The sequence below is a fragment of the Mustela putorius genome, unplaced genomic scaffold (assembly GCF_011764305.1).
Source record: "Mustela putorius furo isolate JIRA1106 unplaced genomic scaffold, ASM1176430v1.1 tig00000179_pilon_pilon_pilon, whole genome shotgun sequence".
Lineage (NCBI taxonomy): Eukaryota > Metazoa > Chordata > Mammalia > Carnivora > Mustelidae > Mustela > Mustela putorius.
Window position 1 is genome coordinate 6,194,344 of NW_025421305.1, and position 10,367 is coordinate 6,204,710.

The window sequence follows — 10,367 nt, forward strand, 5'->3', positions numbered from 1 at the left end:
TAGTAAATTAACATGACTCTCATCTTCTAATTATATAATACTGTAGTAGTATGAGTCCTGGTTGTCAATTCAGAATAATGCATTTTAAGGCACTGGCAGTAGATTATAATAGAAAAAGATGGGCCAAATCAAATCTGAGAATAAGGAAAGTGAAGTTGAATATAGGCGAACTTTTTTGAATGAGATGGATGAACATCTCTGAATGAAATATTCAGGACTATGTAGCAAACTGCCAAGAAAATCCAATTTCATGGGAAAATTAAAATGAGAATCAAAAGTCTCTGGAAGACACACACACAGGCAAACACTTATATTTGTGTTTAGCAAAAACAAATAGATTACTAGGTAAGCTACTAGATCTTTTACATCTGTATGTCTTTTCCTTCCTTTGTTTCCATAAGTACTTGTAATCATTGTCCTAATCATTATTTCTGAACCAAGGCTGATTTTTTTTTCTTGTAAATTCATCTGCCTTCTTTCCTTATCTCCTCCAAACCTAAAGTAAGTGTAGATGTTGTATATTTTTGAATAATTTATCATGTTGAGGAGGTGCACAAATGTAAAAAACAGATTTAATACCACAATTGACAAAGAGGGCACTCTGCAATGACAGGCTCTAGAGTCCAGAATTTTAAAGAGTTTTATTCAGCTCTAGAAACCTTGTTTCCCTTCTTTGTTTCTAACTGAACAGAATTATTTAAACAAAACTCCTCATCTTTGTTTTGAATATTAGCACTAATTAAATTATGTGGTGAGATAGCATAAATCAAGTTTTCTGCCATCCTCTAACATTCTTTCTTATAAGATGTGATCTCTGTGTTTGATATTAAAGGGACCGAGGTATTGAGAATGAGGAAGTAACTTATCCACTTGTCCATGTTTGAATAGATAACAGACAATGGAGTCAAGATGGAAAATTTTGACTCTAAAGCCTGCCTCTCAACCACTACGCCAAAAACTTGCTATCAGTTTTAAATGCTTCAACCATGCAATGTATACATTCAAGAAATACGTAGCTTTCTCCGAAATGATACTAGATTTTGATAGAAGATGCCTATAGGTCTCAGAAAATCATTGTGGTTGTCAATTAACTTCAGGGTGATACTTCATGACAAGGAAGATGGGAGAGAAAAAAATTACAATTGACATACCCAATAAACTTATTGCCAATGAAGAACAATCTTTTACTGCTCATGAAGACTCTCTCCTTGACCACACTTTAATCACAGCTCTAAGCTTTTTTCCTGATGAGGCCTCTCTACCATATCCCTCCCCACTTTTCACCCCCCCCAACCCCTGCCCCAGCAGTATCTGCTCACTCTGGTCTGCCCTCAGCAAGAATCCCAATAGGTCAGATTAGCAAGAATGCCCCTAATCTTTGATGTCTCTTCTCAATAATCTTCCATCCACCACCCATCTCCCCTCCCAAACACCCGCCCACCTACCCCGCTGCTTGACTATAAATCTCCTTTTGTCCTTATATTCAAAATTTAGTCCAATTCTATACTGATGTCTCTTTCTCCTTATTATAATAGTTCCTGAATAAAGTCTGCTTTAATGGCTCTAACTACTTTCAGGCTCTGTTTTGTTTTTTCTTTAATACTGTACACATGCAGGGCAGAGAAGCATGAAAAGAGGAATGAATTTTGAAGATAATGACAATTTTTAAAAAGCCACAGTTTTCTGCCTGTATTTAAAGGACTTTTTGCAAGGAAGTTTTTAGAAGATGATCATTTGGTTCAAATACTAGCATAGGAGCTGTGTTTATTTGCTTTGGCGATATTCCTAAACTCAAGGGAGGGATGTGAGAGTTTGCTTAACTTCTTCAAAATATCAACTTCGCCAGGCAGCGATGGACTGCATCTTTTAATCTACAAGTGGGCGCTCTCCTACTGAAAAATTACAGAATCAGCCTGAAGCAGGCTTTGCTGCTACTCCTTCCCACCAGTTTTCTGGTACTTTCACGAGGATTTACTGTGGCTAAAATAATGCCCTTATCTTTTTGTTTACTAGCTTTTCTGAGTAGGAAATATCTTTGGAGAGGAAAAAAAACCGGTTTGATCCACAATCCCTTCTCCACAGGGTAAGCCACTGTTACCTGTGATAGTGTTCTTATGGAGTGAGATCGTATTGTTCGAAACTGCATTTCATGAAGCCGTCATAAAAGATTCTGAAATATTATCAAGTGAGCACTTTGAATACCAGAATAACAAAAGCAGAGTTTATCTTTCATTTGATAACAAGTCTTTTGTGCTTTCTCTTGTGTGCTAAAGAAATCATTTAAATCAACTGCCTTAAAACAATGACCACAGAACACCACATAGCGGCAGGTGTGGGATGAACACATTTCCAACAAAGTTAGCCCTTTTACAAAGCAAAACACATGTAACCTGTAACTTTATAGTTTTTGAATTCTTGTAATGTATGATTCAATTATAATTTTTTGCAGGCCAAGGAAAGCTCCTTCCCTTCATTCCTCCTAAAAATGCTCTTAAAATAAGTCTCTGTGTTTTTTCAATGACATGATTATGAAATGCATTCCACTGCCCCAGGTCTCACAACAGAAGCTTTCCCATTATTTTCTACAAGATCCAATAGAGCATTCTTGATTTCAATCAGGTCAGACACCCTGTCACAATCCAATCTTGACACATCAATGACAAGGCATATCAGAGCAGTCAAAAGTTTACAACATGTAATAAAAACTGAACTAAAGTCAAGCATGCTATCCTCTTGTAGGCCCAGGGAGACTCTAGGCAACTAGTGATTTGTAGGCTCCATTACATCCCAAATGTTCGATGTATCTAGCCCTTGGCAGGGTGTCAAGGACAAGAAATAATCAGTCTTTAGAGATCACTTTTGAAATGCTATGCCCTCTGCTTCCTTCAGGTGAGTCATTCCTTCCGTGTTGTCAGGATCCACTGATGAAAGCTGACGACTTTCAATAGCCTGTGACAAGTGAGGTATCCCCTTCTCCATATGGGGAGGAAATGATACCGTGCAATCAGCTTTCACCAGGCGTGCTGTGAGTGATGAGCTACTGCACAACATCATGCTTGTGAGCTCTTTTCCAGAGTCAAAAGTAAAAAGAAGGATGTATACCATCTTGTACACAAGAGCAGAATGATCACCAGGGAAGCAGAAAGGAGGGTATTTTTAGCTTATTTATAGATATTTCATGTCTAGAAACCAGATTTTGTCTTCATGTTGAATCTTTAGATTCAAAAGAGTAGACTAAGATCAGGTATCTGAAAATGACACAGAAGGAGACGATGCAGATTGGTGGCAGTGCTCACATAGCAATAAGTATTAAATAGGCATTCTGGTCTGAATATGACTTTTAGTCAACTAATATATGATAATATATCTACAAAGAGAGTCATTACTGATTTTCAAATAGCAACTTTTTTCTCATAATAGCCTTGCATTTTTTTTAATCACTAGAATTCCAACTATTTCAACCACAAAACCACAACCATTTAAATTTCTCCAACAATGTCCTATAGCTATCATATTTATTGTTAAAACACTAATTTTTAAAAACTGATTATTTTCTGATTAAAAACTGATTAAGTTAGATCTTTAGTTTCAGATTCTCTCTTCACATGTAGTCTAGTTTCAGTTAATTCACTGTACTTTGAGGTTAGAGACTATATAATATAATTAAGGATAAAAATAAATGTAAATGACACCCCAAATTTTCATTTTGTATAGACAATGTATAAAACAATGTGCCAATAGAGGAGATAGAACACAAGGATTCAAATATATCCATCTGTTACAGATTCTGGCAGATGATTTCTGTCTTTAATGTAATTGTGGTAATGTAAGAATATGACACATTCAATGTATTTCCCAAGTATTCTAGTTTTTAAAAATGGCAGAGATGAGAAAGTATTATGAAACCTAATTATAGTTCAATAATTGAGTCTTACATATATTCCCAATGATCCATGAAAAATATATGTATATATAGTAGTATGTATAATCTTACATAAAATTTCAATTAAAATATCTTTTACATCCTTACTATATAAAATTTCATAAATATTTTACGAAACATTGTATATTGTGGCATAGTACTCTAGTCTTTCTAACAAAAGAATATTTTTTTTCTAAAGCATAAAAGCCAGTTTAAAAAGCAAAGAAACCCCAAGTTACATTCTTTTGGCTAGCAAATCACCTTTAATTGTTTTTTTATGTTAAAGAATATGAAATATGTATTTTTTTGATAAATGTTTAATATTCTTTTTGTTTAATATTTCCTCCTGACTTTTAATACTCCATTTCAAGAATAATAAACATCACCTTTTCAGTGCCTTGCACTTAAACATAAGTGGCAGAGAATAATCGGCAGACACTTGAGGAAAGCCAATGATATGAAAGAAGGAGACAAAAACAAAACAAAAACAAACAAAACAAAACACAAGATTTTCGGACAAAAATAGATGAAAGAGAGTAATTTGGAGGAAACAGGGACCACTAAGGGGAGTAGTGGGAAACTTCAAAATCTATTCATTTTCAGAGAGCTAGGAGATACTATTGTGTATTAATAATCAAAAAAAAGACACTTTAGGGAAAAATACAGGCAACAAGAAAGAACTCTTAGAATTTATGAAAAGAGGGGCAAAACTTAAAAAATAGCCATTAACTTCACTACCACTACAAAATTAGAGGAGAACGGAAGCTAAAGTTGAGAATAGATTTCAGAAAGTTAGGAAAACAACAGCAAAAGTGAAATGGAAACGCAGAAAGAAAAAGATTTTACAGATTTCAACATTCAAATAATATAGAAGTAAACAGAAAAAAACACAGGGGCTATCATCCAAAAAAAATCATATAAGAACATTTCCTTAAACTAAAATGTGTAATATTTCATAAAAAAAAAAAAAGCCATACTGCATACCTAGAATAATGAATTAAATGGGACTCACACAAAAACATATTTTTGAATGAAAATTCAAAATCACAGAACCAAAAATAAGACCAAAATCTTCCAGAAAGCGGGGGGGGGGGGCGGAAGCATTCACATATTAAGGATCTAAAATGAGAGCAGCTTACAATTTGTTAATAGTATTGCAACTAGAAGACAATGAAATAATGTCTTCTTATGAGGAAAAATGACTTTCAGTCTAGAATTCTACATCAAAACAAACTGTCATTTAAGTGGGAGACATGTTATATCTCAAAGAAGTTTCAAAAGACCAGCCAAGAATGTTTCAAGAGACCAGCCAAGTCCTTCCGTAAAGGAAGGAAAAAAACAGACTGACTGAGGAGACCCTAGCATCTCCCTCAGCAATGCTAGAATTTAGACAAGCTTCTTCCTCATTGTAGGTCCCTGACCTCCTTTTCTTAAAGCACTGGCTTTAGAAAATTTAGACTTGTAAATTATTCCTCTGCTTCTTTGATATGTCGATCTTTCCAAAAGACTTCTTGGCAGTTTTACAAACCAGGCATATCTTTCTCTGGAAACTGGGAGCCATTTTTTTGACTTGTGATCACCATTTCCCTGGCAGAGTAGGAGCCTATCTTAGGCAGGCACCTTCCTCCAAGTTGTAAAACTACTTTCTGTCATAAAGATAAAGGAAGTTTATTTTTCTTTGGATAAATCCAGTTAGCAAGCACATGTGGACAATGATTCTCCCCACCCCACCAATTAAAATCTTTCCAGCCCTTTGTTTCAGTGGAATTGAGCTCAAAGCTCTAAGCATTCCTGTTTGTTTCTCCTGTTTGTTTAAATTTTGCGAGTTCAATTTTTGCTTTGACACCACCATAGGTTGTGTTCCAAAGGAAGGTTGTAAGAGATGGCAGGCAAAGTAGAACATATAACAGGAAAGAGATAAATAGAATCTCCAAGCTGATGTTGAAAGAAACATCAACTGAGGGCTGTCAGAGTTTGAGATTATCAGCATACACTGGGAGAGAAAAATGGACAATTTGAGAAAGGCAAAAGTACACAGAAGAAACTAGTATATTACCAGATGAGTTTTACCATTCTGAGAGGAAATGTATACTTATCTCAGAAATTTGGTGCTGAGTTAGTGCCAGGATACATTGAAAACTCAGCCAAAGAATATCTAGGTAATTTTTAACTCCAATGAAATTTAAAAAGTTGGACAAGGGGGGAAAAAACATTATTTCTGCTCTGAACAATATTCACATAGTCAACATCTTATAAATCCTAAATAAAAGTTGATGTAATCAACATTGTGATAGAATTATGCCAAGGGGAAGAAGAAGGGGAATGTACTTGTGAGTGGTGGGCACAAGAGATTTAAATCCTCAACTGCCATTTAAGGAGAAGAGAGTTAACATCTAAACTTTAAATAAATAAATACCAGACACAGTGATTCCAACCAGATGAAGTATTTGATTGTCAAGAAACTTGGGATAGGAATAGTAAGTCTAGAAGTTAATTGCTTTTCCTTATAAGCCTGAACACATTACCTGACTCTTTAAATGTCAAATATGTAAATCTGAAATATAATAAAAGTAGACACTACAAGAGTTAGGGGGAAAAAAGCATACGCTTGCTGAAAATAAAAACGAAGAAAGAGGAAAACATTAAAAAGTGAAGGACAAAAGGAGGGAAAGGAAGAAAAAAAATGTAAAGGAGGAATATAAAGGAAAAGATCAACAGAAGCAAACAAAGAAAAGCTGCAGGTTTCATACTAAATCATTTCACTGGTTACTCTTTCTCAATGACCATGCAAACATTGGCCTTGACCAGCAGTGTATTTGCAAATACACTTTGCAAATATTTACAAATAGTAATCAGACTTGCAAGGGACTCCACTCATTTGCTGAATCACAACCTAAACCTAAATCTAAATCTAAACTCATTGTTTAATAATTCACAACCTCTTTCTACCACGACCAGCAACTACCACAGTTCTGAACAAATACATTAGGAAATCATTATGAGGTCTTCAGAACTGCACTGCAGTGTTCTACATGTCAACATTTTTTTTGGGGGGGGGGTCCAAAATGTGTTATTTTAAGAGTTCACCATCCTCCACCCACTCTTGCAACTTTCATTCTCAGCAACTAACCATAGCCCTTACCTCCCAGACAAATTAGAATCATCAGATCCCATCTCTCTTTTCATGTAAATCATATACCCTCAAATATATCCCAGTTTTCACCTGCTATTCTCTCTCTTCACAGAATATGTTTAAAAGCTGGAATCTGTGCCTCACACTCATGCCCCTGGTAATCTCTGTAAAGTTCCTAGATGAAGTAGTGAGTACCAAGGTCAGGCCAGCTCTATTGACTGTGTAAAGCCTGCTAGTGGCCAGTGATATGTGATAAAACACCTCAAGTTCAACTGTTAGAAAAGCTATTACGAAGATTTATACAGGTATTCCTATTATTTAAGTATCTTTCCATGTTGCAAATTTTTTCTGACCCTCACAGTCCAATATCATCTTTCCCCTCCACTATTAAGTGATGCTGCTAAAGAGAAAAATGGGACAGCTTTTGCTTTTGCACATGAAGATATAATCTTCTTGAGGGTGTCTGCTATCTTTTATATACACAGGCAGTGAGCAGATCCTGGCTGTGTTAGGAATCACTGAGGTCAGGAATCACACTGAAGCAGCAAGAATGCCTCATTGGCTCATAATTATTCTTTACAATAGCCGTTTTCTGAATTGGATTCCTTTAATTGTCATGGATCTCACTCAGCTTTGCTTGTAATCTGCCCATCTTGACTGGTTCTTTCCTCTTACAATACATATATTCTCAAATCTTTCTGCAAATAAAACAGTATTTCCACACCTCCCTCTGAAAATATTCTTTCCAGTAAGTCCTGTATATTTCACTTCATTAGTATCTCTTTAATCTCTGCTCTCATCTGTCCTCATCACTACTACCCATTTCCACTGATAGTTTCCACTAATCATTAGCAGTAATCTGATTGTTTCCTGATCAGTGTTTCCTTTCCAGCTCTCTTTCACAAATCTCTCTCCTTTGAGCATCAGACCACATATTCAGCAGTTCATTAGATATATTCACTTGAATATTCCAAGACACCTCAACTCAATATGTCCAAACTTGAAATCAGCTCTTTTTTGTCTACCTACTAATTCTCCTCTTTGTTCTAAATCATTGAATATCACTGGTGGTCCAAGAAGATCACCCTTGACTGCTTTCTCTTCCTTATTCTTTACACTTTAAATCAAATTATAAAAATTTGTCATCAAATTATAAAAATTCTATTTCATAAATGTCTCTTAAATCTATCCACAAATCTCCATTCCCACTGGTGCCTTCCTTATTTAATATTTACTTTCCATCTGGATTTCTAAAATAACATCATGGCTGGTATTTCTGCCACCAGATTTTCCCCTCTTCTGCCCATTCTCTTATGGAGAATATAATGCAATTGTAATAATTTTTATAAACTTCAAGTCTGATTCTGTGTTTTCCGTGTTTAGGAATATCTGATGACTCTACTGCTCTTAAGATAAATTTCTAACATCCTTAACTTATAAGCAAAAGCACCTTTATTAAATAGTTCTTGTATTTTTCCTATCTTAATCTCTTAACCTCATACTTCAGGTTTTCATCTTGTAAAAAAATATTTTTGTTATTCAAGAGCAAAATCTTCTCCCTCTCTTTTAGATATTTATACATCTTGTTGCATTTTGCTCGAAATATTCTTTCCCAAAACCAAACATTCCCTTCAACTTTTTTCAGACTTGAGTTAGATACTCTATTAGAGTCTCAGGGCTAACCTAACAATACCATAAATGGATGGTTTAAAACAACAGAAATTTATTCTCTCATAATTCTAGAGCCTAGAATCCAAAATCAAGGTCTGTCTGAAGTTTCTAGGGAGACAATGCCCCATGCCTCTCTCCTAACTTCTGGTGGTTGCCTACAGTCCTAGGCTGTTGTAGTCTTGTAACTGTGTGACTCTGGTCCTCACCTCTATCATCAAATGGCCTTCTTCCCCAGGTTTATGTCTGTGTTTCCATACAACCATCATCTAAGGACACCAGTCATTGAATTTATGACCCCGTCTAACCCAGTATGACTTCATCTTAATTAATTACACATGCAAAGACACTATTTCAAAATAAGGTCACATCTCGAGGTTATAGCTGAGCATGAATTTTAGAGGAACCCTCTTCACCTTTATAGAAACCCTTCTGCATACCAGGATGCAACTTGAGCAGCCTTAGCATACCACATATAATAAACATTATATTGAGGGGTACCTGGGTGGCACATTCAGTTAATCATCCAACTTGGTTTCAACTTAGGTCACAATCTCAGTCTTGGGATAGAGTCCTATGTTGGGCTTTGCAGTGAGCATTGAGCCTGTTTGAGATTCTCTCTCTCTCTCTGACCCTCTGCATCCTCTCCACCCCCAAAAAGATTATGCTGAGAACTACTGATTTGTCTTTTCTCCAATTGCACAGGGACAGCAAACATTTATCCTCAGAACCTAGTACAAGGTCTGATAGAGGAGGCTCAGTACTTATTTGGAAAAAAAGAGAAAAAAAAAATGAATGAAAGATTTTTAGGGGCACTGGGTGGCTCAGTGGGTTAAAGTCTCTGTCTTTGGCTCAGGTCACGATCCCAGAGTCCTGGGATCGAGCCCCACATCGGTCTCTCTGTTCGGCAGGGAGCCTGCTTCCCCCACTTGTGATCTCTGCCCGCTTCTCTGCCTACTTGTGATCTCTGTCTGTCAAATAAATAAATAAAATCTATTTTTAAAAAAGAGCTCTTTTTAAAATTCTCACAGTCTTCTCACAGTTTTCAGGATAACTTTCTAAACTAAAACAGAATCTAACAGAAAGACCTATGTTAAAATTTAAAATATCCATTCCTTTTTCTATCTACCTACTTCTTTCAGAGCAAGCACAAGAATAAAAAGAAACAAAATCTTAAATAAACTACCATCTTCTGAAGGTGGCATGCTACACTTTCTTGGTTTGTTTGCTTTCTTGCTTGTTTGTTTGTTTGTTTGTTTTGGGTATTTTTCCTACCTCATTCTTCTTGCTAAATCCAACTTAACTTTTAGAAGTTGTATCATTTAGTTTTATACTGGAAGGAACATCCAGTTCTCCCCCAACCCCATTCTTCTTTGGGGGCAGGGGCATTTTTATATACTTCTATAGCAGACTCTGGTACTATCCTGTCCATGTCCTTACCTCTTTCATGGGCCCCACACCATCTAGCTATGTGTTATTGCAAGCACTCGCAAGTGCTGGCCTGGATGAAATGCCATAGAGCATTTGAAGTCCTTGAGAAAGTCTAACCAAGGAAAAGTACTGGCACCGTGGTGAGTAACCTTACAGATACCATATGGTCAATTAGTGTCCCTGTTGACCCAAACAGTGCCCTGACCTTCGGCA